Raw genomic sequence first — 16117 nt, 5'->3', positions numbered from 1 at the left:
AAGAACACTAAAGGCATAGAGACATAGAAATTTGTTTAGGCTAGTTTTGAAATGCCAAATGATAAGAAACATTCCCTGCACCCAAAGATGGAGGCTCAAGGAACACGAAAAATGAGGGCTCAAGCCTCAGCTAAATAATAGCAGCAAAGTACCGGCACCTGTCTGGCCTCCACAAGCAGCTCGTCTGACTGAAGAATCTGATTTCAGGCTGCCTGCCTTGCTGCAGTGGATCCTTAGCTAAGTCTCAATAGGGGGAGAGGACAGCGAGAGTGGGGCCGATCAATGCTGGCAGTGACTGTCAAGACAGCAGCAAAGCTGGGAAAAGCACTCCTGCCCCTCCTGCCTGCACACAGTTTAAGAAAACAATGTAACTTACCTTTCAGTGACAGCCACTGGCTAGGACACACCCACATCTAGAACAATCTGAATGGAGCAAAACCGAGGCCTGCTCTATTCAGGGCAATTTAATTTCCCAAAGGGGTCCTGAAACAGGCCCCTCATTAGCAAATGCAAGAGAAGCTCATGCAGTCCTTTCTCAGGATGACTGAATGCCTTCTCCCCTACCAGCCTTTGTTGGTTCCACACTGCCCTCAGGACCCAGAGTTGCTCTAGGAAGCTGACCATAGCCATTTCAAGTGCCCTCAGCGGATAATCAGCAATGTCCCATCTCCCAGCCTCCTGCAACAGGGGAACACTTTGTAGGAGCATTCAAAGAAGTCAATGAGCACAGAGGCCAGGCACAAAGGGTGATATCATTTCAATATGAAGAGGAGGAAATCGTTGTAAAATACACAATGTGAAGTAAACAGTTTTTACTTGCTGAGCTTCGCTGTTGGTCTTCATATAGTTATTTAAGAGAAAAATCAATAAGGTAGGGATGTTGGAGGACACTCAGATGTGAGTGCAAGGAGGGACTCAAACAGTGTGACTCTCAATGTGCTGGGGTCATCTGTTTAATAGCCATATCGACAGAAAATTGACTGATGTTGCTGATGTTGCAGCCTGGAATGAGCCTGTAGCATAGAGGTTGAGAGTCACAGTGACCTTCAGAGCAACAGACAGTGCTGTACGTGCAGTGGTGTTTGGCTCCAGTTCCTATTCCAACAGGTGACAAAGATGAGTGACTGCTTGCCTACTGAAGCTGGGCACACAATCAATATTAATGAGCTTTGTTGGCTGTGTAGATCTTGTGTATATGTCTCTTGCAAACATACACTCAGAAAAGCTCCTTTACAATACTACACTTTGCAGCTGTGCTGTTATTTTCAACAATAACTTGCATTTATATAATGCCTCTAATGTAATAAAATGTCCCTGGGTGCTTCAGAAAAACCAAAGAAATAGGAGCACTGGTAAACCATTTGGCCTTTGGAGCCTGCTTCTCCACTCAACAAGATCATGACTGACCTTCTATGTCAATTCCACGTTCTCACACTATTCCCATATCCCTTAATCCCCTTATGACCCAAAACTCTATTGTCCGCTATCCTGAATATGCTCACTGACAGAACATCCACAGATCTCTGGGGTAGATAATTTCAAAGATTCACAACCCTTTGAGTGAATACATTTCTCCTCATCTCAGTCCGAAGTGGCCAACCCCTTATTCTGAGACTGTGACCTCATGTTCTAGATTCCCCATCTATAGGAAATATTTTCTCAGTATCTACCCTGTCAAGCCCCTTAAGAATGCTATATGTTTCAATTAGATCACCTCTCATTCTTGGGGGAAACACATCTGATGAAAGGTCACTGACCTGAAGCGTTAACTCTGCTTCTCTCTCCACAGATGCTGCCAGACCTGCTGAGTATTTCTAGCACTTTCTGTTTCTATTCATTACTGTAGTAAGACTTCTTTACTCTTGTACTTCAATCCCCTGACAACAAAAGCTAATATTCCATTTGCCTTCCCAATTGCTTGCTGTACCTGCATGTTAACTTGCTGTGATTCATGTACAAGGACACCCAGATCCCTCTGAATGCAAACATTTCCCAGTCTCTCACCATTCAAAAAATATCCTTTTTTTTTTACACAGATGCACTATAAAACAAAGCATGACACTGAGACACATAGGAGATATTACGGCAGATGTTCAAAAGCTTGGTCAAAGGTTTTAAGGAGTGTGTCTTAAAGGAGGAAAGTAAAGTAGAGAGGCAGAGAGGTTTAGGGAGGGTATTCCAGAGTTTAAAGCCCAGGCAGCTGAAGGTACAGCCACCAATGGTGGAGTGATTAAAATTGGAGATGTATAAGAGGCAAAGATTAGGAGGAGCGCAGATATCTTGGAGGATTGAGAGGATGGAGGAGGTTACAGAGATAGGGAGGGGCGAGGACATGGAGAGATTTGAAAACAAGGAAGGGAATTAAAAAAAAAAATCGAGGCTTTGCTTAACAGTGAGCCAGTGTAGATCAGTGAGAACAGGAGTGATTTAGTGGGAGTAAAGACATGGGCAGCAGAGTTTTGGATGACCCCAAGCTTACAGAGGGTAGAACAAGGGAGGCCATCCAGGAGTGCATTGGAATAATCATGTCTAGAGGTAACAAAGGCATGGATGAGGGTTTCAGCAGCTGTTGAGCTGAAGTAGGGGCGGAGTCAGGCAATTATACACGGGTGGAAATAGGCGGTCTTAGTGACAGCACAGATATGTGGTCAGAAGCTCTTCTCGGGGTCAAATATGACATCAAGGTTGTGAACAGTCTGGTTCAGCCTCAGGCAGTTGCCGGGAGATGGATGGAGTTGGTGGCTAGGGAATAGAGTTTGTGACAATGTAGGGCGGCACAGTGGCGCAGTGGTTAGCACCGCAGCCTCACAGCTCCAGCGACCCGGGTTCAATTCTGGGTACTGCCTGTGTGGAGTTTGCAAGTTCGCCCTGTGTCTGCGTGGGTTTTCTCCGGGTGCTCCGGTTTCCTCCCACAAGCCAAAAGACTTGCAGGTTGGTAGGCAAATTGGCGATTATAAATTGCCCCTAGTATAGGTAGTTGGTAGGGAAATATAGGGATAGGTGGGGATGTGGTAGGAATATGGGATTAGTGTAGGATTAGTATAAATGGGTGGTTGATGGTCAGCGCAGACTCGGTGGGCCGAAGGGCCTGTTTCAGTGCTGTATCTCTAAAACTAAAAACTAAAAAAAACTAAAAAACTTTGGTCTTCCCAATATTTAACTAGAGGAAATTTCTGCTCATCCACCACTCATCCAGACAGCGGAAGTTTCAAGAGTGGCATTGGTGAGGTAGAGCTGGGTGTTATCAGCATACATGTGGAAAATGGCACTATGCTTTCAAATGATGTCGCCGAGTAGCAGTGTGTAGATAAGAAATCTGGGAAGGGCACAAGGATAGATCTTTGGGGAACAGCAGAGACATTGTTCTTTCTTTGTAGGCCTATCGGCAGTGTCGGTAGAATACCACGCCAAGAACAAACCACGAGCTTTAGACTTGTTCTCATCATCAAGACAGACATGTGCACTGCTTTAACATAAATCCTGTCCTCATTTGATGTTTATACAAATATGCTTTTCAGTAGGGGCTGCTAAATAAATATCAGAAGCAGGAATCTGACCGATTTTCACCCACACCAGCCTCATACTCAGATAGATTATGATGTTGCAACGGGGCTAGGATGACCTAACTAGGGACTGCAGCTGTAGCTCTCATTGGTTTGGATCAGTTTTATGCTGGATGGGATATTTACCAACCAAAGACCATGTAGCAATGGGGAAAATTGCCCAGGTACAAAAGCAGGACAAATCCAACCATATCAGCCTATCAGTGCACTCCCAATTATTTGCAAAGGTGATGAATGAGTCATCAACAAGTGGCACTTATTCACCAATCATATGCTCACAATTTCTCAATTTGAGTTCCACCCAGACTACTAGGCTCCAGACATCATTACAGCTTTGGCCCAAAGGTAAGAAAATAGGGGCAGGAGTAGACCATACGGCCCTTTGAACCTGCTCCACCATTCAATATGATTGTGGCTATCACAACTCCACTAAACTGCTAGTTCCCCATTCCCTTGTTTCCGAGAGACTAAAAAATCAGTCTATTCCAGCCTTGATCATAGGGGAAAAAAAGAGCTGAATTTCAGTGGTAAAGTATGATTGACTACCCTTGATACCAAGGCACAATCTGGCCGAGTATGAAACTAACTAATGGGCCATAGTTAAACTGAAGTCAATGGGGATCAGGCAGAAAACTCTCCTCTGGCACAAGGCAAAATAGATGTGGTTGTTGCAGGTCAATTATCTCACCCCATTGCTGACATCACTGTAGGAGTTCCTCAGGGCAGCGTCCTAGGCCCAACCATCAGCAGCTGCTTGATTAATGACTTTCATTCCATCAGTATTAGAAGTGGGGATACTTGCTGATGATTGCACAGCGTTTACTTCCATTCACAATTCCTTAGATAATGGGCAGGATTTTCCCATGGGCTTCGGGACAAACACCACATCAGGACAAAATGGGGGTTCCGAGCCCACATTTCTGGCAGCAAGACCAGGCTCGCCATCCAATTAAGGATGGCAGGTGGGCTCCCGATGCTGCTGGCCCAATCAGAGGGCTAGCAGCTGTGCAACCTCAGCAACACCACCGAGAGAAGTGGGTGCTGTTGAAGCAGTTTGTAGATCAAGAGGTCAGAGAGGTAAGGTTTAAATTAAAATTCCAATGGACCAGGCAAGCAGCAGGCCCTTCCAGATGGCCCACTGGAGCCATGGGAGGGACTTTGCCTGCCTGTGGCCCCCTCTTTTCAACACCATAAAAAACAGATGATCTGTTCATTATCACATTGCTGTTTGTGGGAGTTTGCTGTGTGCGTAGTGGCTGCTGCATTTGCTGCATTTACTACACTTCAAAAAATACTTCATTGGTTGTTTACTGGTGGTCATGAAAGGCATTATATAAATGCAAGCCTTTTTTCTTTGGGCCATGAAGCCCACAGCTTCGAAGTCAATGGGGCTGTCGCAGGGAGCGACCGTGAAGTTGGCGGCCTCCCCACGCAACGGGGAGGCCTGAAGGATCGACCCTAAGCGGGCCATTAATTATTTAAATTGACTGCCTGCCGAATGGAACTTCTCCAGCAGCGGGACTGCATTACGGTGCCATCCCAACGCAGCTCCCTGCTATTTTCCCAGCCCCCACCGCCTCCTGGCCCACCAACCCAGAGCAGGAAAAATCCTGCCCAACAAAGCAGTCAATAAATAGCACATGCAGCAAAATTTGGACAACATTCGGCTTTGGGCAAATAGCACTGCCACACAAGCGTCTGGCAATGACTATCTTTAACAAGAGAGAACTTATTCACCTCTCCTTGATGTTCAATCACATTACCAGTGTCAATTTTTTCTTCCCGTTTGTTTGTGGGACGTGGGGGGTCACCGGCAAGACCAACATTTATTACCCATCCCCAATTGCCCCTGAGATGATGGTGGTGTTCTGCTTTCTTGAACCGCCACAATCCGTGTGGTTTAGGTACACCCACAGTGCTGTTAGGGAGTTCCAGGATCTTGGCCCAGCGATGAAGAAGAAATGGTGATATTGTTCCAAGTCAGGATGGTCTGTGGCTTGCAGGGGAACTGGCAGGTGGTGGTGTCCCAATGCACCTGCTGCCCTTTTTCTTCTAGGTGGTAGATCCTGATGGTCACCATTGCCCAGCAGCTTAACTAAACCAACCATATAAATACTGTGGCGACAAGAACAGTCAGAGGCTGGGAATTCTGCAGTGAATAACTCTCAAAGCCTTTTCATCATCTACCAGGCACAAGTCAGGAGTGTGATGGAATAATTTCCACTTGCCTGGATGAATGCAGCTTCAACAACACTCAAGCAGCTCGACATCATCCAAGACAAAGCAGCCCACTTGGTCAGCACCCTGTCCACTGGTTCAAACAGCCACTTCCTCCACCATCGGCAATTCAGCTTCATTGGTAATTTTTTGGTGCTAGCCCATAATTACCACAATTATGGAATTCAATTTCACATCTTGCCAAGGTGGAGTGCAAACTCACAATTTCCAGTCCAGTACCATACTCACTGGGCTATCGTTCCTGATTATGTGTCGTACTCAAGTCTCCAGTTTACTGAGATACACACATTTGAAGCATCTTTTAGAGAACTGTCAACATTGGGTAAATCATCAGTGTGCGATTTCAGTTGCGGGTCAGCCACATACACAAAGGATATGCTTAACATGGTTAATAGTGCCAAGCTGTGTCCATCACATTGGTCTCAGTGGACAGTTTGTCCAACCCATAATCACAGGTTGTTGAGCTTTTAGCTGTTCTGAGACTGATATTTTTCCACTATAATTAGATCAACCAAGATGCGTTGACTTTGCAAAAAAGTGTTTTCATTCATCACTGTCATGTTTTGTGATCTCTTGACCATCTTTCCACAGAAAGGATTTGGAAAAAAAAAGTTTCATTAAATATTTTATTTTAAAGCATGCTGTATTCATGTAAGTTTGAAAAATAGCTCTGAAACAAAAGTTAAGTTGCTCATGAGTTAGTTTTAATGTTTCTTTATAGTGTATCAGGAATTTGGTATTTTGTATAGGTAATCAATAAACAAAGCACATTTATTCTACTGAGGAATGGCTGGTCTGGGCACTCGGCAGGAGGTCTGGGTAGGTCTCCACTTTCTGGCAGGTTACATTGAGAGATAAATCACAGAGGAACAGACACCCGCAGTCAGTCAGTTTAATTGAAACAGAATGCTGTGAGGCACACATACGATTTAGGAGCAGGAGTAGGCCACTCGGCCTTTCAAGCCTGCTCTGCCATTCAATAAGTTCACGGCTGAACTGATTACTCCACATTTCCACCTACCCCCAATGACCTATACGCCAGATGACCTGCTGTTGTGGGGACAAGGAAGCATATTCATCATTTTATGTTATTATGCAGAGTCAAGTTGAACTAAGTGGATCTGATCATAACTGTTGGTCTGTATGTTTGTTTGCTGTGAAACAAAGTATTTAATGATTCATATCTTTTTACTTTTTTTATTCTTTTATGGGCTGTGGGCATTGCTGGCAAGGCCAGAATTTGTTGCCCATCCCCAATTGTCCTTGAACTGAGTGGCTTACTAGGTCATTTCAGTGGGCAGTTAAGAGTCGAACACATTGCTGAGGGTCTGGAGTCACATGCAGGCCAGACCAGGTAAGGATGACAGATTTCTTTCCCTGAAAGGGCATTAGTGAACCAGATGGGTTTTTTAAATGACAATCAATGAAAGTTTCATAACACCATTACTGAAACTAACTTTCGATTCCAGATTTATTAATTAGTTGAATTTAAATTCCACCAGCTGCCATGGTGGGATTTGAACCAGTGTCCCCAGGGCATTCCGAAGAAGGGTCACTGACCCGAAACGTTAACTCTGCTTCTCTTTCCACAGATGCTGCCAGACCTGCTGAGTGGTTCCAGCATTTCTTGTTTTTATCCCCAGGGCATTAGCCTGGGCCTCTGGATTACTAGTCCAGTGGCATACGAATATATGAATTAGGTGCAGGCGTGGGTGATTTGGCCCCGTGGGCCTGCTCCGCCATTTGATTAGATCATGGCTGATCTGAATGTGGCCTCAACTCCACTTTCTTGTTTGCCCCCCTTAACACTTACTCCCTTGTCGAACAAGAATCTATCTAACTCAGCCTTGAATATATTCAATGACCCAGCCTCTACTGCTCTCTGAGGAAGCGAATTCCACAGAATATCAACCCTCAGCGAAAAAATTTCTTCTAATCTCTGTTTTAAATGAGAGACTAACAAAACTGTGTCCCTTAGTACAAGTCTTACCCATTAGTGGAAACATCCTTCCAGCATCCACCCTGTCAAGTCCCCTCAGGGTCTTTTATGTTTCAATAAGATCACCTCTTAATCTTCTAAACTCCAATCGGTATAGGCCTTGTTCAACCTTTCCTCATAAGATAGCCCCTTCATCCCAGGTATGAGTTGAGTGAACCTTCTCTGAACTGCTTCTAATGCAATTTTATCCTTTCTTAAGTAAGGAGACCAAGACAGTACACATTACTGCAGATGTGGTCTCACCAATGCCCTGTACAACTGTAGCAAAACTTCCTTACTGATATATTTTATTCCCCATGCAATAAATGACAACAGCGTTCCTACGTACTGGTTCTAGGTACCAGATACAAGATGCACCAAGGTTCCTTAGACAGCACCTTCCAAACCTGCGTCCTCTACCACCTAGAAGGACAAGGGCAGCAAATGCATGGGAACACCACCACCTACAAGTTCCCCTCCAAGCCACACACCATCCTGACTTGGAACTATATCGCCCTTCCTTCACTGTCACTAGGTCAAAATCCTGGAACTCCATTCCTAACAGCACTGTGGGTGTACCAACCCCACAAGGACTGCAGCATTTCAAGAAAGCAGCTCACCACCACCTTCTCAAGGGCAATTAGGGATGGGCAATAAATGCTGTCCTAGGCAGCGACGCGCACATCTCATGAACAGATTTTTAAAAAATCACTTGCTGTACCTGCATACTAACGTTTTGTGATTCATGTACCAGGACACCCAGATCCCTCTGTACCACAGAGTTCTGCAATCTCTCTCCATTTAAAAAATACACTGTTTTTCTATTCTTCCTGCCAAAGTGTACAAGTTCACATTTTCCCATGTAATACTCCATCTGACAAATTTTTGACCACTCACTGAACCTATCTATATCCCTTTGTAGACTCTTTATGTCCTCTTGACAACTTACCTTCCTACCTATCTTTGTGTCATCTGCAAATTTAGCTACCATACATTCAGTCTCTTCATCCAAGTCATTGATGTGGATTGTAAATCGTTGAGGCCCCACCACTGATCCCTGTGGCACTCCACTAGTCACATCCTGCCAACCCGAAAATGACCCATTTATACCTACTCTCTGCTTCCTGTTAGCTAACCAATCCTCTATCAGGTTAATATATTACCCAATATACCATGAACTTTTATTTTGTGTAGTAACCTTTGATGTGGCACCTTTTCTAATGCCTTTTGGAAATCCAAGTACACCACATCTACAGGTTCCTCTTTATCCACATTGCTTGTTACTTCCTCACAGAACTCTAATAAATTAGTCAAACATGGTTTCCCTTTCACAAAACCATATTGACTCTGCCTGAACCCGTTGTGATTTTCTAAATGTTCTGCTATAACCTCCTTAATAACAGATTCTAACATTTTCCCTATGACAGATGTTAGGCTAACTGGTCTACAGTTTCCTGTTTCTGCCTCCCTCCTTTCTTGAATAGAAGTGTTACATTAGCTATTCCAATCTGCTGGGACCCTTCCAGAATCTAGGGAATTTTGGAAGATCACAACTGATGCATCTACTATCTCTGCAGCCATTTCTTTTAATACCCTAGTATGCAAGCCATCAGGTCCTGGGGACTTGTCAGCCTTTAGCTCTAATAATGTTCCCAGTACCTACTCCCTGGTGACTGTGATTGTTTTAAGTTCTTCCCTCCCTTTTACCTCTTGTTTTTCAAGCATCTTTGAAGACCAACACAAAATCCCTGTTCAACGCATCTGCCATTTCTTTGGTACTCATTATTAATACTCCAGACTCACTCTCTGGAGGACCAACGTTCACTTGAATTATTCTTTTCCTTTTTAAATACTTGTAGAAACTTTTAATATCAGTTTTATATTTCTAGCTAGTTTTTTCTCATACACTAATTTCTCCCTTCTTGTATTTTGTTTAGTCATTCTTTGCTGGTTTTTAAAATTTTTGCGCAATCTTCTGATCTACCACCAATCTTTGCAGAATTGTACGCTTTTTCTTTCAATTTCATACTATTTTTAACTTCCTTAGCCATGGATGGTGCATCCTTCTCCCAAAGTATTTCTTTCTCACTGGAATATATCTTTGCTGAGATTTATGAAATATCTTGTTAAATGTCTGCCACTGCTTCTCTACTATCCTATCTTTTAACCTACTTTGCAAGTCAGTCTTCATTCACTTGTAGTTGCCTTTATTTAAGTTTAAAACACTTGTCTTAGACCCACATTTCTCACCCTCAAACTGAATGTGAAATTTTGTCATGTTATGATCACTGTTGCCTAGAGGCTCCTTTACTATGAGGTCATTAATTAATCCTGTCTCATTGCTCATCACCAGGTCTAAGAAAGCCTACTCCCTGTTTGGCACTAGAATGCACCACTCTAAGAAATTGACCCGAATACACTCTATGAATTCATTGTCCAGGCTACCTCTGCCAATCTGAGTCGTCCAATCTATATGGCACTATGGAGGACTCTGGAGGAGTCTGAAGGCACTATGGAGGACTCGAGCTGTGAGGCAATATGGGCAGAACTGAGAAATAGGAAGGGTGCGGTAACAATGTTGGGGCTGTACTACAGGCCTCCCAACAACGAGCGTGAGATAGAGGTACAAATATGTAAACAGATTATGGAAAGATGTAGGAGCAACAGTGTGGTGGTGATAGGAGATTTTAATTTTCCCAACATTGACTGGGATTCACTTAGTGTTAGAGGTCTAGATGGAGCAGAATTTGTAAGGAGCATCCAGGAGGGTTTTCTAGAGCAGTATGTAAATAGTCCAACTCGGGAAGGGGCCATACTGGACCTGGTGTTGGGGAATGAGCCCGGCCAGGTGGTTGAAGTTTCAGTAGGGGACTACTTTGGAAATAGTGATCACAATTCCGTAAGTTTTAGAATACTCATGGACAAAGACGAGAGTGGTCCTAAAGGAAGAGTGCTAAATTGGGGGAAGGCCAACTATACCAAAATTCGGCAGGAGCTGGGAAATGTAGATTGGGAGCAGCTGTTTGAAGGTAAATCCACATTTGATATGTGGGAGGCTTTTAAAGAGAGGTTGATTAGCGTGCAGGAGAGACATGTTCCTGTGAAAATGAGGGATAGAAATGGCAAGATTAGGGAACCATGGATGACAGGTGAAATTGTGAGACTAGCTAAGAGGAAAAAGGAAGCATACATAAGGTCTCGGCGGCTGAAGAAAGACGAAGCTTTGAAAGAATATCGGGATTGTAGGCGCAATCTGAAACGAGGAATTAAGAGGGCTAAAAGGGGTCATGAAATATCTTTAGCAAACAGGGTTAAGGAAAATCCCAAAGCCTTTTATTCATAAAAAAGGAGCAAGAGGGTAACTAGAGAAAGGATTGGCCCACTCAAGGACAAAGGAGGAAAGTTATGCCTGGAGTCAGAGAAAATGAGTGAGATTCTAAACGAGTACTTTGCATCGGTATTCACCGAGGAGAGGGACATGACGGATGTTGAGGTTAGGGTCAGATGTTTGATTACTCTAGGTCAAGTCGGCATAAGGAGGGAGGAAGTGTTGGGTATTCTAAAAGGCATTAAGGTGGACAAGTCCCCAGGTCCGGATGGGATCTATCCCAGGTTACTGAGGGAAGCGAGAGAGGAAATAGCTGGGGCCTTAACAGATATCTTTGCAGCATCCTTAAACACGGGTGAGGTCCCGGAGGACTGGAGAATTGCTAATGTTGTCCCCTTGTTTAAGAAGGGTAGCAGGGACAATCCAGGTAATTATAGACCGGTGAGCCTGACGTCAGTGGTAGGGAAGTTGCTGGCGAAGATACTGAGGGATAGGATCTATTCCCATTTGGAAGAAAATGGGCTTATCAGTGATAGGCAACATGGTTTTGTGTAGGGAAGGTCATGTCTTACCAACTTAATAGAATTCTTTGAGGAAGTGACAAAGTTGATTGATGAGGGAAGGGCTGTAGATGTCATATACATGGACTTCAAGTAAGGCGTTTGATAAGGTTCCCCATGGTAGGCTGATGGAGAAAGTGAAGTCGCATGGGATCCAGGGTGTACTAGCTAGATGGATAAAGAACTGGCTGGGCAACAGGAGACAGAGAGTAGCAGCGGAAGGGAATTTCTCAAAATGGAGACGTGTGACCAGTGGTGTTCCACAGGGATCCATGCTGGGACCACTGTTGTTTGTGATATACATAAATGATTTGGAGGAAAGTATAGGTGGTCTGATTAGCAAGTTTGCAGACGACACTAAGATTGGTGGAGTAGCAGATAGTGAAGGGGACTGTCAGAGAATACAGCAGAATATAGATAGATTGGAGAGTTGGGCAGAGAAATGGCAGATGGAGTTCAATCAGGGCAAATGCGAGGTGATGCATTTTGGAAGATCCAATTCAAGAGTGAACTATACAGTTAATGGAAAAGTCCTGGGGAAAATTGATGTGCAGAGAGATTTGGGTGTTCAGGTCCATTGTTCCCTGAAGGTGGCAACGCAGGTCAATAGAGTGGTCAAGAAGGCATACGGCATGCTTTCCTTCATTGGACGGGGTATTGAGTACAAGAGTTGGCAGGTCATGTTACAGTTGTATAGGACTTCGGTTCGGCCACATTTGGAATATTGCGTGCCGTTCTGGTCACCACATTACCAAAAGGATGTGGATGCTTTGGAGAGGGTGCAGAGGAGGTTCACCAGGATGTTGCCTGGTATGGAGGGCGCCAGCTATGAAGAGAGGTTGAGTAGATTAGGATTATTTTCATTAGAAAGGCGGAGGTTGAGGGGGGACCTGATTGAGGTCTACAAAATCATGAGAGGTAAAGACAGGGTGGATAGCAAGAAGCTTTTTCCCCAGAGTGGGGGATTCAAATACTAGGGGTCACGAGTTCAAAGTGAGAGGGGAAAAGTTTAGGGGGGATATGCGTGGAAAGTTCTTTCCACAGAGGGTGGTGGGTGCCTGGAACGCGTTGCCAGCGGAGGTGGTAGACGCGGGCACGATAGCGTCTTTTAAGATGTATCTAGACAGATACATGAATGGGCAGGAAGCAAAGAGATGCAGACCCTTAGAAAATAGGCGACATGTTTAGATAGAGGATCTGGATCGGTGCAGGCCTGGAGGGCCGAATGGCCTGTTCCTGTGCTGTAATTTTCTTTGTCTTTGTCTATATCTAGATTTAAATCACCCATGATTATTGTAGCACTTTTCTTACAAGCCCCCATTATTTCTTCCTGTATACTCTGTCCTACAGTGTAGCTACTGTCAGGGGACCTATAAACTAACCCCACAAGTGACTTTTTTCCCTTGCTATTTCTTATCTCTACCCAAACTGATTCTACATCTTGATCTTTTGAACTAAGGTCATCTCTCACTACTGCATTAATGCCATCTTTAATTAACAGAGTTACCCCATCACCTTTTCATAGCTTCCAGTCCTTCCAAAATGTCAATATCTTTGAATATTCAGATCCCAGCCATGGTCACCTTGCAACCAGATCTCTGTAATGGCTATCAGGTCATACATATATATTTCTATTTGTGCTAACAATTCATCTGTTTTGTTATGAATGCTGTGCACATTCAGAGACAAAGCCTTCAGTTTTGTCTTTTTACTATTTTTGCAATATCTGGCCTTATCTGCTGGTACACTTTTAAATTTGTACACTCTGTCCCTTCCTGCCACACTCTTGTTATCATTACCCATGTCGCTACCCTGCACTATTGCCTTGTCCTTTCCCTTTAATTTATCACATCTCTCCTCACTTGATCCCAACCCGCCACTATTTAGTTTAAAGCCCTCTCTACTGCCCTAGTTATACGACTTGTCAAAATACTGGTCCCAGCACAGCTCAGGTGTAGACCTTCCCAATGGTACAGCTCCCACTTTCTTCAGTACTGGTACCAGTGCCCCATGAATCAAATACGATTTTTCCCACACCAGTCTTTGAACCATGCATTTAACTCTCTGATATTATTTACTTTATGCCAATTTTCTCATGACTTAGGTAGTAATCCAGAGATTATTACCTTTGTGATTCTACTTTTTAAATTTAGCCCCTAGTTGCTCATAATCCCTAAGCAGTTCCTCTCTCCTAGTCCTATCTATGTTGTTGGTACACACATAGACCACAAGAGCTGGATCTTCTCCCTCCCACTGCAAGTTCCTCTCCAGCCCCGAGCAGACGTCCCGAACCCAGGCACCAGGCAGGCAACACAGCCTTCTGGACTCATGCTCTTGGCTGCAGAGAACTGTGTCTATCCCCCTGACTATACAGTCCCATACTACCACTACATTCCTATTTACTCCCCCAATTTGAATGGCCCCCTGCACCACAGTGCTGTGGTCAGTTTGCTCATCCACCCTGCAACTCTCGTTCTCATCCATACAAGCTGCAAAAACCTCGAACCTGTTGGACAATTGCAAGGGCTAAGGCTCCTCCACTTCTACCTTCTCAATCCTCTTACCTGTCTCACTCGCAGTCACACCCTCCTGTCCCTGACCACTGACCAAATCATAAGGCCCTATCCTGAGGGTTGTGACTGCCTTCTGGAACAAAGTATCCAGGTAACTTGCCCCCTCTCTGATGCATCACAGTGTCCACAGGTCGGCCTCCAGCTCATCCCCTCTGAGCCGAATCTCCTTGAGCTGCAGACGCTTACTGTAGATGTGGTTGCTGTGGATCACATTAGTGTCCACCAGCTCCCACATACTACATATACAAAACAGCACCTGCCCTGCCATCCTTATTGTGTTTTACTTTATTAATTTTTAAATTTTTAATGAATGTGTCTACTCACCAACGACTTACGTTACTAATTTAAAACCTACTAATACTGATAAACCTTGCTACTTACAAATAAAACAGAAGATGCAACAGCTTCTTACTTTCCTTCTACTGGTGTTTCTTTATTAATTATAAGGAAGCTAATTAAGCTATTTACATTTTTTTCTTACATTTTTCTAATCTCCACCACTATGCCACCATCTTCCCCTCTGGTTTCCTCTCACGAAGCATTTGCTCAGTTTCACTTTGAAGAGATTGAAGATGTACACAATTGAAAGCACGAACGTCCAGGTGAGGTCACAAGGGGGCCCTATTGATCTGAATAAGTGGATGCAGGGCAGTGTTTGACAATGCCCATAAAAGTGAGATGCTTAAACTGCTTATATGAACTACTGATGTGATGCCCTGAACCCATGAAAGGGGTTAAAATTCCATGGAAGTTCTCTCAATTATGCACTGTAACTTTGACAGAAGATGAGAAAAACTTGGCATATTTTCTGCTGACACACAAAGGTACTAGCTGCAATCCTTTTTAACTCACTGCTGACCTTCGATAACTTGAAATTCATTTCAACAACCAATATTTATCTATGAAGTTAATGAAAAGCTGTTTGGGAAGATCTCAGTGTTCTATGAACAGCAATTCCCTGGATATAAAGACAAAGAATTGTCAACAATTCATCCCATTGCAACAAAGTATCTTCCCATTTTCTTTTCTCTTGAAGCTTTGATTACCCCACATCCCATTTTAATGCATCTCCTCCCACTTCCAGTTACTTATATGAAGAGCTTTTAAAAATGATCAAAAAGGCCACAACTGCTAGGCTGTCATCATGGAGGGGCAACCCCGCTACTGGATGGCCAGCGGCTGCAGCTGTGGTCGGTGGTGGGGGGGTCTCTTAGCTGGATGGAGCACTGGCCTCCCCAACCCACCCCAAGCAAGTTTAAAGCAAAAGAACAGCAACAAGATGGATACCAATTTTCCCAACATGAATTCAAAAGCCTTGGATATCCTATCCGAATTCAAACTGTTCCAACAGAGAATGCAATTATGCTCTCCAGACCAAGTAACTGCAGAACCAGAAAAACAGGCTGTAAAAATAATGATAGCAATTGAAAATGAGGGATTGCACAGAATCAATACCTCTGAATTATCTGAACAGGACCAGAAAGATCCCGCAAAGATATGGAAAGTGCTGGAAGATCAGCTCCGATTACGAGTGAATTTCAGAATTCACCACCTGAAAGTGATGTCCTACAGGCAACAGCCACAGGAATCAATAGACCAGTTCATCAGTAGATGCCGTCGCAAGGGCAACAAATGCTGTTTTTCAGAAGCTGAGCTGTCAGACTGAATAATGGAGTTGGTGATTGTATCAACACCCATTGAAGCATTTCAGAAAGACCTCTTGGGGAAAAAGAAAGGTCACAGCATCGATGCACTGCTGGAAGATGGCAGGAAGTACAAAGCCATTGTAGCTGGACAACAGCACCTACAAGCACTAGGTGCAGCCAACAGTATTGGCACAATAACCAGGTCAAAAAGAGCAAGCAAGTTGTGTGGAA

The sequence above is a fragment of the Heterodontus francisci genome, chromosome 9, assembly GCF_036365525.1.
Source record: "Heterodontus francisci isolate sHetFra1 chromosome 9, sHetFra1.hap1, whole genome shotgun sequence".
In the NCBI taxonomy this organism is placed as follows: Eukaryota; Metazoa; Chordata; class Chondrichthyes; order Heterodontiformes; family Heterodontidae; genus Heterodontus; species Heterodontus francisci.
Note: the sequence above shows the minus strand (reverse complement) of the source record.